Genomic DNA, 16,476 nt, shown 5'->3' on the forward strand with positions numbered 1-16,476 from the left:
TTTGGAAACTGAAAGGTTTTTCATTCTGTTTTCTGAGTGTTGGAGTGACACAGATACAGATGTTGTACACAGTATGAGTGAAATGTATTATAGAAATGTATTGTAAGTATTTGAGATGAAATATTATTCTTATAATATGTTACTAGAGTTTAAGTATAATGTTTATCTAGCCAGAAAAGTTTGTATATTTGATTGAGTAGGTAAAACAAAACTAGATTAAGAGAAAAATAACTTACCTGTGATTATTTTTGTGGAGAGACTTCCATGTTGTTTTGGAGGGAAAAGAAATCGTAGTGTGTTAAAGGGGACTTTTATGGTGAATATGCCTCCATCTGGAGATGATCAGGGAAGAGTCTTGACGCTTGTCTTCCATGAGACTTGAAGGAAGGTGTATTTGAGGTTGGGGCTGGGCTTTGACCAGTGTCATCACGTAGGGAGGAGCTGCTCCATTCTTGGCTTTTTAAGTGAACATCAGGGTTTTTATATCTGATGTGAGCAGCTACTGGAAGCCAGCGAAGGGAACAGCAGTGATGTAACACGGGTGAACTTCAGACGACAGGAGCGAACAGGAGCGAACAGGAGCAGGTGGAGCCAGTTTTGACTTATACAGGCTGTGGCCTGACTAATCCTGAAGGATTTAGTTCTACACCATGTAGGAATGATTAGAAATCCCTCAAAATACACACGCGCACACACACACACATAATACAAATACACACACACACACATGCAATACACATACATATATAATTATAGAAGCAGAGAACTGCAAACATATTTATATAGCGCTTTTTACAACAGATGTCACAAAGCAGGTTTACAAATGTCAGAGTCCAAAGCCCCCAGTGAGCAAGCCAAGGGTGACAGTGGAGAGGAAAAACTCCCTAGAGCACGTGGAAGAAGCCTTGAGAGGAACCAAGAGTCAAAAGGGCACCATCCTCCTCTTGCCAGCAACGGTCACCACAATAATAATTTTAGGAGAAAAATAACAGAAAATGAAAACGTTAATGTCTAGTCCAATGTTCTAGATGTCCTAGTCTTGTCCCGATGGTGTGCATGTGTACGAAACCCATCCCGCAAGAGAACGTCCATCAAGGGCAATGGAGAAGTAGTTGTCTGGGGTGGAGGTGTGGTGGGCTACAGCAGGGGGCATCAGGGGGTGGTGGGAGGAGCCATGGCAGCTGAGACGGAATGAGGCTCAGTAACATGACATCAGGGGCAGGTGAACCTCAGCAGACAGAGAGACTAGATTATTAGACATTAGACATGTCCAGGTAGAAGGTGTGAAAATTAGAGAATTATTATGTGCAAAGATGGACTCTGGCAGATGTAGCTATAGCAGCACAACTAAAAGGAAGGATAGAGCCAGAAGGAAACAAAGGCATGACAGCACCCTGGAACATCAGCACTCTGCTGCTCTCAGTCAACAAACTTGAGTGACAAAAGAGAGGTGAAGTGACAGCATCATCACATCCCAGTTTACCAGAACTCTCAATGCCCATGGACCTCCAGATCTACACCTTTACCTAAGATGGGAAGTAGTTAAGAGTAGACGTGTTTTCAGCCTAGCCTTAAATATTGGGACTGTCTGAATCTCAAACATTTACAGGAAGGTTATTCTATAATGTGGGAGCTTTATAGGAAAATGCTACTGGTACTCTGGTTCTCTAAGGTTCAGTGCTGTGTAGGTTATTAGAAGTACTTTATAATCAATACGAAATTCTGCTGGGAGCCAATGTAAAGTAGCTAAGATAGGAGTTATGTGATCAAAGAAGATCTTGTAAGAACTCTGACTGCTGCATTTTGAACTAGCTGAAGCTTGTTTAGGTGCATAATGTTACAGCCAGACATTACTGCATTACAGTAGTCCAATCTTGATGTAATAACTGCATGGACCATCTTTTCTGCATCATGTGGGGAGAGTGTTTTGATTTAAATTGTGAATGTGCTCATTATACCAAGGGACTAATTTTTTGTCCCTAATGATTGTATTCTTAAGTGGAGCAACATCATTAAAGGTGCATAGGAACACCACAAGCAAAGCACGCTGGGCAGAGATCTATTAATAATAAAGACAGAAAAAAAGGGCAATTAAATTCTAAACTAAACTTCATATCATTTTAAGCAACGGATCATCCTGCATATTGCAGAGAGGAAGAGCATGTTAAAGCAATGAAAAAAAGAAAGCAAAAACATCAAGGCATTGTGTAAGGCATTGTTTTATTGCTTCGATAAGAGCTTAATCGGGTGAATGTGTCTGTAGCCACGCTGTCGATGTATTCCATAAAAGGCGCATATTTCGCCATCTTTAATGATTACCGCCATACCACCCTGAACACGTCCGATCTCGGAAACTAAGCAAGGTCGGGCCTGGTTAGTACTTGGATGGGAGACCGCCTGGGAATACCAGGTGCTGTAAGCTTTTCTTCTTAGCTATGTTTCTTTTCATTTTTGCCTCTTTTCACGTACAACGTGGTTTCATTTCTTTAGGGTTTTATTTTATGCTTTCTTTCTTGCTTTTAGGTTTAGAACTGTAGCATTTTGGAACTTAGTAAGTGCACCGGGTTCTCATAAACGTATGTATGTTTGTCTTATCAATTTCACCAAAACAACTTCATGTTTCTTTACTTTTACATCTTTCTCTTACCTTCATGTATTATGCCGTTTGTGTGTGCGAACACTTTCGGAGCAATTATATAGGTGCGTTGGACCGCACGCCACTCAAAGCTTTTATTAACGGAACTGGAGGTTGGTTGCGTCGAGTTCAACTCCGTCCAATCATTTTGGGATTAGAACATGGTTTTACTCTTGAATCCCTTTCGACATTATATGTGCTATGTACATTTTAATGGGTGTTGTTTTGGGAAGGGATAGACTAATTTTAGTTACTGCAGCCTTTCTTTCGTTTGCTAACTATATTCATTCTGTTCCTTCTACCAGGGGAGCCAAGTCTGTCTCTCACTCATACATACACACACATACACACATACACACACACACACACACACACACACACACACACACACACACACACACACACACACACACACATTAACAAGCAATTGATTTTTTACATGTTTATATATCATCACAGGTACAGAGATATTATTTTTTATTTTATGTTTCTTTTGAAAATGTTAGTTTGCTAATCGCAATGTAATGAAATCTTGTATCCTGTGGAAAAGCACAGTGGAAAAAATATTATTTCTTAATAAAAGTGAATAAAGTCACCACAGTATTCATAAGCATAACCATTTTTCCCATCTTTGAAAAACACTGCAACAGTCTTAAAAACATCTCAACATAAACATCTCATGTCCTATTTGGTTTATTTAAACATTGACTGAAATCAACCTGTTTTTTGACACTAGTAGACCTCCAAAACCATTACCTACACATCAAAAACAGATTAGATGAATGAATGAACCACACAAAATCATATTAAGGTGTTTTTATTTCTATTGTTGGCAGTGACTATTCCCATGCTGTCACTGGTGCAAAACAGCCAAGAGATCCATCACAAATAGTTGAAATGACAATAAAGGTTTAGCCAGCAGGGGGGTTTGTGTGCACATGAAGCCTCCAGATATGAACCTTTTTTTGAACCAATTGGATGGAAAGCTTCAAGGATTCATCTGGCAATCATTACAAAAACAAACAAAAATGTTTTAGAAAATAGAATTTAGCATTTACAAGTTACAAGTTCAATAAAAGAAAATCAGCAATCATAAATTCTCCAAAATAAGTCAACATCAAAACTCCACTCTTGAAATTTCCTTTGGAAACTAATACAAGGAAAAACAGGAAATTGGGTGATGTCACTTCCTGTCTTTAAGCAGGACAATTCCCCATAAAGCTCCCCTTCAAAGACAACATGGAAGACTCTCCACAAAAAAATCACAGGTAAGTTCATTTTTTCTTAATATACTTTTGTTTTACCTACTTTGTTAAAATATACAAACTTTTCTGTGTTAATCCTGTGTTTTAATTTACATACATATATAAATATATATACACACAGCATATGTGCATTTCAAACCCACAGTCCATGAACACACTGTGGTGGAGGGTAACTATCACAAGACATTACACTCATACTGTGTGCATCTGCGCCTGTGTCACTCCACCACACAGAAAACAGCATGAAAAACCTTTCCCAGTTTCCAAAGATTTCCAACTTTAATGTGTTGATTTGTACAGAGACTTCTACATGTGTAACTTGTAGAACAGCGTGTATCATATGTACAGAAATAAACTGCAGCTGAAGAGTCCTTTAGCATCATTTATTGTGCATGTGTTTTTTATGGGGACTTCTCACTGGTGCTCACAATTTATTATTACATGGGTAGTACACACACACACACACACACGCACACGCACACACATACTAACAAGCAATTTTTACATGTTTATATGTCATCAAAGGTACAGAGATATTATTGTTTATTTTATGTTTCTTTTGAAAATGTTACTTTGCTAATCGCAATGTCATGAAATCTTGTATCCTGTGTAAAAACCCCAGCTGCTGTGGTTGCTATGGTGACAGCGATGCTTGTTAATGTTAGCGCAGATCTTTTCGACATGTTATTATGTTGTTTTTTGTTGTTGTGATTTTCTATCTTTCATTGGTTAAATGATAGAATATGGGTTTTCTGGTTAAGTTTCACTTTCTAAATGTTTACTCGATTTGTAATCAACTCGTTATTTTTAGTATTTTAACATGCTGTTTGTAGTGGTTGATCATTCCTGTTCATATTTGTTATTATGACATTAGGCTACTTACGTTATTTATGTGACCTACAGGACATTGTTGTGCTGCGCTTAACATTACACAGCACAATATAGCAACTTAGATTTCCAGATGAATTTTTTTTTTACTAACGGACCTTGAGGGGAGGAGAGTCTGCCAGTCTCTCTCTCTCACATGCACACACACGCACGCAATTTCATTTTTCCATGTTTTTACAGTAAAGGTTCACAGACCCAGTACTGCCGCTTGCCTCGTGATGTTAACAGTGCCAGAACAAAACGCAGCATCACAGCGAGTAGACAGAATTGTCGGGGTACACAAGCTGGCTTGGTATTGTGAAACAGTGCGGTTGTGCACAGCCGGAGCTCTTGAGTTGTCGCGTATTTGTTCACTGAACGTATGGATGGACAGGTAGCTAGCTCACGTTAGTTGTAGGAACTAACCACAGCTTAGCTTGCTCTAGCTAGAAGTGTCCAATACAGCGATACGCTGTATAATGATCCCATAAACTAAACTTCATATCATTTTAAGCAACGGATCATCCAGCATATTGCAGAGAGGAAGAGCATGTTAAAGCAATGAAAAAAAGAAAGCAAAAACATGAAGGCATTGTGTAAGGCATTGTTTTATCGCTTCGACAAGAGCTTAATCGGGTGATTGTGTCTGTAGCCACGCTGTCGATGTATTGCATAAAGGCGCATTTTTCGCCGCTTTCATCGCTTACGGCCATACCACTCTGAACACGCCCGATCTCGTCCGATCTCGGAAGCTAAGCAGGGTCGGGTCTGGTTAGTGCTTGGATGGGAGACCGCCTGGGAATACCAGGTGCTGTAAGCTTTTCTTCTTAGCTATGTTTCTTTTCATTTTTGCCTCTTTTCACGTACAACGTGGCTTCATTTCTTTAGGGTTTTATTTTATGCTTTCTTTCTTGCTTTTAGGTTTAGAACTGTAGCATTTTGGAGCTTAGTAAGTGCACCGGGTTCTCATAAACGTATGTATGTTTGTCTTATCAATTTCACCAAAACAACTCCATGTTTCTTTACTTTTACATCTTTCTCTTACCTTCATGTATTATGCCGTTTGTGTGTGCGAACACTTTCGGAGCAATTATCTAGGTGCGTTGGACCGCACGCCACTCAAAGCTTTTATTAACGGAACTGGAGGTTGGTTGCGTCGAGTTCAACTCCGTCCAATCATTTTGGGATTAGAACATGGTTTTACTCTTGAATCCCTTTCGACATTATATGTGCTATGTACATTTTAATGGGTGTTGTTTTGGGAAGGGATAGACTAATTTTAGTTACTGCAGCCTTTCTTTCGTTTGCTAACTATATTCATTCTGTTCCTTCTACCAGGGGAGCCAAGTCTGTCTCTCACTCATACATACACACACATACACACACACACACACACACACACACACACACACATTAACAAGCAATTGATTTTTTACATGTTTATATATCATCACAGGTACAGAGATATTATTTTTTATTTTATGTTTCTTTTGAAAATGTTAGTTTGCTAATCGCAATGTAATGAAATCTTGTATCCTGTGGAAAAGCACAGTGGAAAAAATATTATTTCTTAATAAAAGTGAATAAAGTCACCACAGTATTCATAAGCATAACCATTTTTCCCATCTTTGAAAAACACTGCAACAGTCTTAAAAACATCTCAACATAAACATCTCATGTCCTATTTGGTTTATTTAAACATTGACTGAAATCAACCTGTTTTTTGACACTAGTAGACCTCCAAAACCATTACCTACACATCAAAAACAGATTAGATGAATGAATGAACCACACAAAATCATATTAAGGTGTTTTTATTTCTATTGTTGGCAGTGACTATTCCCATGCTGTCACTGGTGCAAAACAGCCAAGAGATCCATCACAAATAGTTGAAATGACAATAAAGGTTTAGCCAGCAGGGGGGTTTGTGTGCACATGAAGCCTCCAGATATGAACCTTTTTTTGAACCAATTGGATGGAAAGCTTCAAGGATTCATCTGGCAATCATTACAAAAACAAACAAAAATGTTTTAGAAAATAGAATTTAGCATTTACAAGTTACAAGTTCAATAAAAGAAAATCAGCAATCATAAATTCTCCAAAATAAGTCAACATCAAAACTCCACTCTTGAAATTTCCTTTGGAAACTAATACAAGGAAAAACAGGAAATTGGGTGATGTCACTTCCTGTCTTTAAGCAGGACAATTCCCCATAAAGCTCCCCTTCAAAGACAACATGGAAGACTCTCCACAAAAAAATCACAGGTAAGTTCATTTTTTCTTAATATACTTTTGTTTTACCTACTTTGTTAAAATATACAAACTTTTCTGTGTTAATCCTGTGTTTTAATTTACATACATATATAAATATATATACACACAGCATATGTGCATTTCAAACCCACAGTCCATGAACACACTGTGGTGGAGGGTAACTATCACAAGACATTACACTCATACTGTGTGCATCTGCGCCTGTGTCACTCCACCACACAGAAAACAGCATGAAAAACCTTGCCCAGTTTCCAAAGATTTCCAACTTTAATGTGTTGATTTGTACAGAGACTTCTACATGTGTAACTTGTAGAACAGCGTGTATCATATGTACAGAAATAAACTGCAGCTGAAGAGTCCTTTAGCATCATTTATTGTGCATGTGTTTTTTATGGGGACTTCTCACTGGTGCTCACAATTTATTATTACATGGGTAGTACACACACACACACGCACACGCACACACATACTAACAAGCAATTTTTACATGTTTATATGTCATCAAAGGTACAGAGATATTATTGTTTATTTTATGTTTCTTTTGAAAATGTTACTTTGCTAATCGCAATGTCATGAAATCTTGTATCCTGTGTAAAAACCCCAGCTGCTGTGGTTGCTATGGTGACAGCGATGCTTGTTAATGTTAGCGCAGATCTTTTCGACATGTTATTATGTTGTTTTTTGTTGTTGTGATTTTCTATCTTTCATTGGTTAAATGATAGAATATGGGTTTTCTGGTTAAGTTTCACTTTCTAAATGTTTACTCGATTTGTAATCAACTCGTTATTTTTAGTATTTTAACATGCTGTTTGTAGTGGTTGATCATTCCTGTTCATATTTGTTATTATGACATTAGGCTACTTACGTTATTTATGTGACCTACAGGACATTGTTGTGCTGCGCTTAACATTACACAGCACAATATAGCAACTTAGATTTCCAGATGAATTTTTTTTTTTACTAACGGACCTTGAGGGGAGGAGAGTCTGCCAGTCTCTCTCTCTCACATGCACACACACGCACGCAATTTCATTTTTCCATGTTTTTACAGTAAAGGTTCACAGACCCAGTACTGCCGCTTGCCTCGTGATGTTAACAGTGCCAGAACAAAACGCAGCATCACAGCGAGTAGACAGAATTGTCGGGGTACACAAGCTGGCTTGGTATTGTGAAACAGTGCGGTTGTGCACAGCTGGAGCTCTTGAGTTGTCGCGTATTTGTTCACTGAACGTATGGATGGACAGGTAGCTAGCTCACGTTAGTTGTAGGAACTAACCACAGCTTAGCTTGCTCTAGCTAGAAGTGTCCAATACAGCGATACGCTGTATAATGATCCCATAAACTAAACTTCATATCATTTTAAGCAACGGATCATCCAGCATATTGCAGAGAGGAAGAGCATGTTAAAGCAATGCAAAAAAGAAAGCAAAAACATGAAGGCATTGTGTAAGGCATTGTTTTATCGCTTCGACAAGAGCTTAATCGGGTGATTGTGTCTGTAGCCACGCTGTCGATGTATTGCATAAAGGCGCATTTTTCGCCGCTTTCATCGCTTACGGCCATACCACTCTGAACACGCCCGATCTCGTCCGATCTCGGAAGCTAAGCAGGGTCGGGCCTGGTTAGTACTTGGATGGGAGACCGCCTGGGAATACCAGGTGCTGTAAGCTTTTCTTCTTAGCTATGTTTCTTTTCATTTTTGCCTCTTTTCACGTACAACGTGGCTTCATTTCTTTAGGGTTTTATTTTATGCTTTCTTTCTTGCTTTTAGGTTTAGAACTGTAGCATTTTGGAGCTTAGTAAGTGCACCGGGTTCTCATAAACGTATGTATGTTTGTCTTATCAATTTCACCAAAACAACTCCATGTTTCTTTACTTTTACATCTTTCTCTTACCTTCATGTATTATGCCGTTTGTGTGTGCGAACACTTTCGGAGCAATTATCTAGGTGCGTTGGACCGCACGCCACTCAAAGCTTTTATTAACGGAACTGGAGGTTGGTTGCGTCGAGTTCAACTCCGTCCAATCATTTTGGGATTAGAACATGGTTTTACTCTTGAATCCCTTTCGACATTATATGTGCTATGTACATTTTAATGGGTGTTGTTTTGGGAAGGGATAGACTAATTTTAGTTACTGCAGCCTTTCTTTCGTTTGCTAACTATATTCATTCTGTTCCTTCTACCAGGGGAGCCAAGTCTGTCTCTCACTCATACATACACACACATACACACACACACACACACACACACACACACACACATTAACAAGCAATTGATTTTTTACATGTTTATATATCATCACAGGTACAGAGATATTATTTTTTATTTTATGTTTCTTTTGAAAATGTTAGTTTGCTAATCGCAATGTAATGAAATCTTGTATCCTGTGGAAAAGCACAGTGGAAAAAATATTATTTCTTAATAAAAGTGAATAAAGTCACCACAGTATTCATAAGCATAACCATTTTTCCCATCTTTGAAAAACACTGCAACAGTCTTAAAAACATCTCAACATAAACATCTCATGTCCTATTTGGTTTATTTAAACATTGACTGAAATCAACCTGTTTTTTGACACTAGTAGACCTCCAAAACCATTACCTACACATCAAAAACAGATTAGATGAATGAATGAACCACACAAAATCATATTAAGGTGTTTTTATTTCTATTGTTGGCAGTGACTATTCCCATGCTGTCACTGGTGCAAAACAGCCAAGAGATCCATCACAAATAGTTGAAATGACAATAAAGGTTTAGCCAGCAGGGGGGTTTGTGTGCACATGAAGCCTCCAGATATGAACCTTTTTTTGAACCAATTGGATGGAAAGCTTCAAGGATTCATCTGGCAATCATTACAAAAACAAACAAAAATGTTTTAGAAAATAGAATTTAGCATTTACAAGTTACAAGTTCAATAAAAGAAAATCAGCAATCATAAATTCTCCAAAATAAGTCAACATCAAAACTCCACTCTTGAAATTTCCTTTGGAAACTAATACAAGGAAAAACAGGAAATTGGGTGATGTCACTTCCTGTCTTTAAGCAGGACAATTCCCCATAAAGCTCCCCTTCAAAGACAACATGGAAGACTCTCCACAAAAAAATCACAGGTAAGTTCATTTTTTCTTAATATACTTTTGTTTTACCTACTTTGTTAAAATATACAAACTTTTCTGTGTTAATCCTGTGTTTTAATTTACATACATATATAAATATATATACACACAGCATATGTGCATTTCAAACCCACAGTCCATGAACACACTGTGGTGGAGGGTAACTATCACAAGTCATTACACTCATACTGTGTGCATCTGCGCCTGTGTCACTCCACCACACAGAAAACAGCATGAAAAACCTTGCCCAGTTTCCAAAGATTTCCGACTTTAATGTGTTGATTTGTACAGAGACTTCTACATGTGTAACTTGTAGAACAGCGTGTATCATATGTACAGAAATAAACTGCAGCTGAAGAGTCCTTTAGCATCATTTATTGTGCATGTGTTTTTTATGGGGACTTCTCACTGGTGCTCACAATTTATTATTACATGGGTAGTACACACACACACACGCACACGCACACACATACTAACAAGCAATTTTTACATGTTTATATGTCATCAAAGGTACAGAGATATTATTGTTTATTTTATGTTTCTTTTGAAAATGTTACTTTGCTAATCGCAATGTCATGAAATCTTGTATCCTGTGTAAAACCCCCAGCTGCTGTGGTTGCTATGGTGACAGCGATGCTTGTTAATGTTAGCGCAGATCTTTTCGACATGTTATTATGTTGTTTTTTGTTGTTGTGATTTTCTATCTTTCATTGGTTAAATGATAGAATATGGGTTTTCTGGTTAAGTTTCACTTTCTAAATGTTTACTCGATTTGTAATCAACTCGTTATTTTTAGTATTTTAACATGCTGTTTGTAGTGGTTGATCATTCCTGTTCATATTTGTTATTATGACATTAGGCTACTTACGTTATTTATGTGACCTACAGGACATTGTTGTGCTGCGCTTAACATTACACAGCACAATATAGCAACTTAGATTTCCAGATGAATTTTTTTTTTTACTAACGGACCTTGAGGGGAGGAGAGTCTGCCAGTCTCTCTCTCTCACATGCACACACACGCACGCAATTTCATTTTTCCATGTTTTTACAGTAAAGGTTCACAGACCCAGTACTGCCGCTTGCCTCGTGATGTTAACAGTGCCAGAACAAAACGCAGCATCACAGCGAGTAGACAGAATTGTCGGGGTACACAAGCTGGCTTGGTATTGTGAAACAGTGCGGTTGTGCACAGCTGGAGCTCTTGAGTTGTCGCGTATTTGTTCACTGAACGTATGGATGGACAGGTAGCTAGCTCACGTTAGTTGTAGGAACTAACCACAGCTTAGCTTGCTCTAGCTAGAAGTGTCCAATACAGCGATACGCTGTATAATGATCCCATAAACTAAACTTCATATCATTTTAAGCAACGGATCATCCAGCATATTGCAGAGAGGAAGAGCATGTTAAAGCAATGCAAAAAAGAAAGCAAAAACATGAAGGCATTGTGTAAGGCATTGTTTTATCGCTTCGACAAGATAGACTAATTTTAGTTACTGCAGCCTTTCTTTCGTTTGCTAACTATATTCATTCTGTTCCTTCTACCAGGGGAGCCAAGTCTGTCTCTCACTCATACATACACACACATACACACACACACACACACACACACACACACACACACACACACACACATTAACAAAATAAGTCAACATCAAAACTCCACTCTTGAAATTTCCTTTGGAAACTAATACAAGGAAAAACAGGAAATTGGGTGATGTCACTTCCTGTCTTTAAGCAGGACAATTCCCCATAAAGCTCCCCTTCAAAGACAACATGGAAGACTCTCCACAAAAAAATCACAGGTAAGTTCATTTTTTCTTAATATACTTTTGTTTTACCTACTTTGTTAAAATATACAAACTTTTCTGTGTTAATCCTGTGTTTTAATTTACATACATATATAAATATATATACACACAGCATATGTGCATTTCAAACCCACAGTCCATGAACACACTGTGGTGGAGGGTAACTATCACAAGACATTACACTCATACTGTGTGCATCTGCGCCTGTGTCACTCCACCACACAGAAAACAGCATGAAAAACCTTGCCCAGTTTCCAAAGATTTCCGACTTTAATGTGTTGATTTGTACAGAGACTTCTACATGTGTAACTTGTAGAACAGCGTGTATCATATGTACAGAAATAAACTGCAGCTGAAGAGTCCTTTAGCATCATTTATTGTGCATGTGTTTTTTATGGGGACTTCTCACTGGTGCTCACAATTTATTATTACATGGGTAGTACACACACACACACGCACACGCACACACATACTAACAAGCAATTTTTACATGTTTATATGTCATCAAAGGTACAGAGATATTATTGTTTATTTTATGTTTCTTTTGAAAATGTTACTTTGCTAATCGCAATGTCATGAAATCTTGTATCCTGTGTAAAAACCCCAGCTGCTGTGGTTGCTATGGTGACAGCGATGCTTGTTAATGTTAGCGCAGATCTTTTCGACATGTTATTATGTTGTTTTTTGTTGTTGTGATTTTCTATCTTTCATTGGTTAAATGATAGAATATGGGTTTTCTGGTTAAGTTTCACTTTCTAAATGTTTACTCGATTTGTAATCAACTCGTTATTTTTAGTATTTTAACATGCTGTTTGTAGTGGTTGATCATTCCTGTTCATATTTGTTATTATGACATTAGGCTACTTACGTTATTTATGTGACCTACAGGACATTGTTGTGCTGCGCTTAACATTACACAGCACAATATAGCAACTTAGATTTCCAGATGAATTTTTTTTTTTACTAACGGACCTTGAGGGGAGGAGAGTCTGCCAGTCTCTCTCTCTCACATGCACACACACGCACGCAATTTCATTTTTCCATGTTTTTACAGTAAAGGTTCACAGACCCAGTACTGCCGCTTGCCTCGTGATGTTAACAGTGCCAGAACAAAACGCAGCATCACAGCGAGTAGACAGAATTGTCGGGGTACACAAGCTGGCTTGGTATTGTGAAACAGTGCGGTTGTGCACAGCTGGAGCTCTTGAGTTGTCGCGTATTTGTTCACTGAACGTATGGATGGACAGGTAGCTAGCTCACGTTAGTTGTAGGAACTAACCACAGCTTAGCTTGCTCTAGCTAGAAGTGTCCAATACAGCGATACGCTGTATAATGATCCCATAAACTAAACTTCATATCATTTTAAGCAACGGATCATCCAGCATATTGCAGAGAGGAAGAGCATGTTAAAGCAATGCAAAAAAGAAAGCAAAAACATGAAGGCATTGTGTAAGGCATTGTTTTATCGCTTCGACAAGAGCTTAATCGGGTGATTGTGTCTGTAGCCACGCTGTCGATGTATTGCATAAAGGCGCATTTTTCGCCGCTTTCATCGCTTACGGCCATACCACTCTGAACACGCCCGATCTCGTCCGATCTCGGAAGCTAAGCAGGGTCGGGCCTGGTTAGTACTTGGATGGGAGACCGCCTGGGAATACCAGGTGCTGTAAGCTTTTCTTCTTAGCTATGTTTCTTTTCATTTTTGCCTCTTTTCACGTACAACGTGGCTTCATTTCTTTAGGGTTTTATTTTATGCTTTCTTTCTTGCTTTTAGGTTTAGAACTGTAGCATTTTGGAGCTTAGTAAGTGCACCGGGTTCTCATAAACGTATGTATGTTTGTCTTATCAATTTCACCAAAACAACTCCATGTTTCTTTACTTTTACATCTTTCTCTTACCTTCATGTATTATGCCGTTTGTGTGTGCGAACACTTTCGGAGCAATTATCTAGGTGCGTTGGACCGCACGCCACTCAAAGCTTTTATTAACGGAACTGGAGGTTGGTTGCGTCGAGTTCAACTCCGTCCAATCATTTTGGGATTAGAACATGGTTTTACTCTTGAATCCCTTTCGACATTATATGTGCTATGTACATTTTAATGGGTGTTGTTTTGGGAAGGGATAGACTAATTTTAGTTACTGCAGCCTTTCTTTCGTTTGCTAACTATATTCATTCTGTTCCTTCTACCAGGGGAGCCAAGTCTGTCTCTCACTCATACATACACACACATACACACACACACACACACACACACACACACACACATTAACAAGCAATTGATTTTTTACATGTTTATATATCATCACAGGTACAGAGATATTATTTTTTATTTTATGTTTCTTTTGAAAATGTTAGTTTGCTAATCGCAATGTAATGAAATCTTGTATCCTGTGGAAAAGCACAGTGGAAAAAATATTATTTCTTAATAAAAGTGAATAAAGTCACCACAGTATTCATAAGCATAACCATTTTTCCCATCTTTGAAAAACACTGCAACAGTCTTAAAAACATCTCAACATAAACATCTCATGTCCTATTTGGTTTATTTAAACATTGACTGAAATCAACCTGTTTTTTGACACTAGTAGACCTCCAAAACCATTACCTACACATCAAAAACAGATTAGATGAATGAATGAACCACACAAAATCATATTAAGGTGTTTTTATTTCTATTGTTGGCAGTGACTATTCCCATGCTGTCACTGGTGCAAAACAGCCAAGAGATCCATCACAAATAGTTGAAATGACAATAAAGGTTTAGCCAGCAGGGGGGTTTGTGTGCACATGAAGCCTCCAGATATGAACCTTTTTTTGAACCAATTGGATGGAAAGCTTCAAGGATTCATCTGGCAATCATTACAAAAACAAACAAAAATGTTTTAGAAAATAGAATTTAGCATTTACAAGTTACAAGTTCAATAAAAGAAAATCAGCAATCATAAATTCTCCAAAATAAGTCAACATCAAAACTCCACTCTTGAAATTTCCTTTGGAAACTAATACAAGGAAAAACAGGAAATTGGGTGATGTCACTTCCTGTCTTTAAGCCGGACAATTCCCCATAAAGCTCCCCTTCAAAGACAACATGGAAGACTCTCCACAAAAAAATCACAGGTAAGTTCATTTTTTCTTAATATACTTTTGTTTTACCTACTTTGTTAAAATATACAAACTTTTCTGTGTTAATCCTGTGTTTTAATTTACATACATATATAAATATATATACACACAGCATATGTGCATTTCAAACCCACAGTCCATGAACACACTGTGGTGTAGGGTAACTATCACAAGACATTACACTCATACTGTGTGCATCTGCGCCTGTGTCACTCCACCACACAGAAAACAGCATGAAAAACCTTTCCCAGTTTCCAAAGATTTCCAACTTTAATGTGTTGATTTGTACAGAGACTTCTACATGTGTAACTTGTAGAACAGCGTGTATCATATGTACAGAAATAAACTGCAGCTGAAGAGTCCTTTAGCATCATTTATTGTGCATGTGTTTTTTATGGGGACTTCTCACTGGTGCTCACAATTTATTATTACATGGGTAGTACACACACACACACGCACACGCACACACATGCTAACAAGCAATTTTTACATGTTTATATGTCATCAAAGGTACAGAGATATTATTGTTTATTTTATGTTTCTTTTGAAAATGTTACTTTGCTAATCGCAATGTCATGAAATCTTGTATCCTGTGTAAAAACCCCAGCTGCTGTGGTTGCTATGGTGACAGCGATGCTTGTTAATGTTAGCGCAGATCTTTTCGACATGTTATTATGTTGTTTTTTGTTGTTGTGATTTTCTATCTTTCATTGGTTAAATGATAGAATATGGGTTTTCTGGTTAAGTTTCACTTTCTAAATGTTTACTCGATTTGTAATCAACTCGTTATTTTTAGTATTTTAACATGCTGTTTGTAGTGGTTGATCATTCCTGTTCATATTTGTTATTATGACATTAGGCTACTTACGTTATTTATGTGACCTACAGGACATTGTTGTGCTGCGCTTAACATTACACAGCACAATATAGCAACTTAGATTTCCAGATGAATTTTTTTTTTTACTAACGGACCTTGAGGGGAGGAGAGTCTGCCAGTCTCTCTCTCTCACATGCACACACACGCACGCAATTTCATTTTTCCATGTTTTTACAGTAAAGGTTCACAGACCCAGTACTGCCGCTTGCCTCGTGATGTTAACAGTGCCAGAACAAAACGCAGCATCACAGCGAGTAGACAGAATTGTCGGGGTACACAAGCTGGCTTGGTATTGTGAAACAGTGCGGTTGTGCACAGCTGGAGCTCTTGAGTTGTCGCGTATTTGTTCACTGAACGTATGGATGGACAGGTAGCTAGCTCACGTTAGTTGTAGGAACTAACCACAGCTTAGCTTGCTCTAGCTAGAAGTGTCCAATACAGCGATACGCTGTATAATGATCCCATAAACTAAACTTCATATCATTTTAAGCAACGGATCATC

General features: G+C 38.0%; 3 non-coding genes and 1 pseudogene across 3 annotated transcripts; all 4 read left to right on the forward strand.

Annotated features, from left to right (window-relative positions):
• Positions 1–2,313: 2,313 nt before the first annotated feature.
• LOC145659792 (5S ribosomal RNA) lies at positions 2,314–2,422 on the forward strand (annotated as a pseudogene).
• A 3,046-nt stretch (positions 2,423–5,468) lies between these two features.
• Positions 5,469–5,587, forward strand: LOC145659776 (5S ribosomal RNA). The gene has a single exon (XR_014125918.1). It is a non-coding gene; the product is annotated as a 5S ribosomal RNA (ribosomal RNA).
• Positions 5,588–8,592: 3,005 nt separating this feature from the next.
• On the forward strand, positions 8,593–8,711 carry LOC145659835 (5S ribosomal RNA). The gene has a single exon (XR_014125968.1). It is a non-coding gene; the product is annotated as a 5S ribosomal RNA (ribosomal RNA).
• A 4,816-nt stretch (positions 8,712–13,527) lies between these two features.
• On the forward strand, positions 13,528–13,646 carry LOC145659854 (5S ribosomal RNA). The gene has a single exon (XR_014125987.1). It is a non-coding gene; the product is annotated as a 5S ribosomal RNA (ribosomal RNA).
• The last annotated feature ends 2,830 nt before the right edge of the window (positions 13,647–16,476 follow it).

Source organism: Electrophorus electricus, chromosome 1, assembly GCF_041902795.1.
Source record: "Electrophorus electricus isolate QZ-2024a chromosome 1, ASM4190279v1, whole genome shotgun sequence".
In the NCBI taxonomy this organism is placed as follows: Eukaryota; Metazoa; Chordata; class Actinopteri; order Gymnotiformes; family Gymnotidae; genus Electrophorus; species Electrophorus electricus.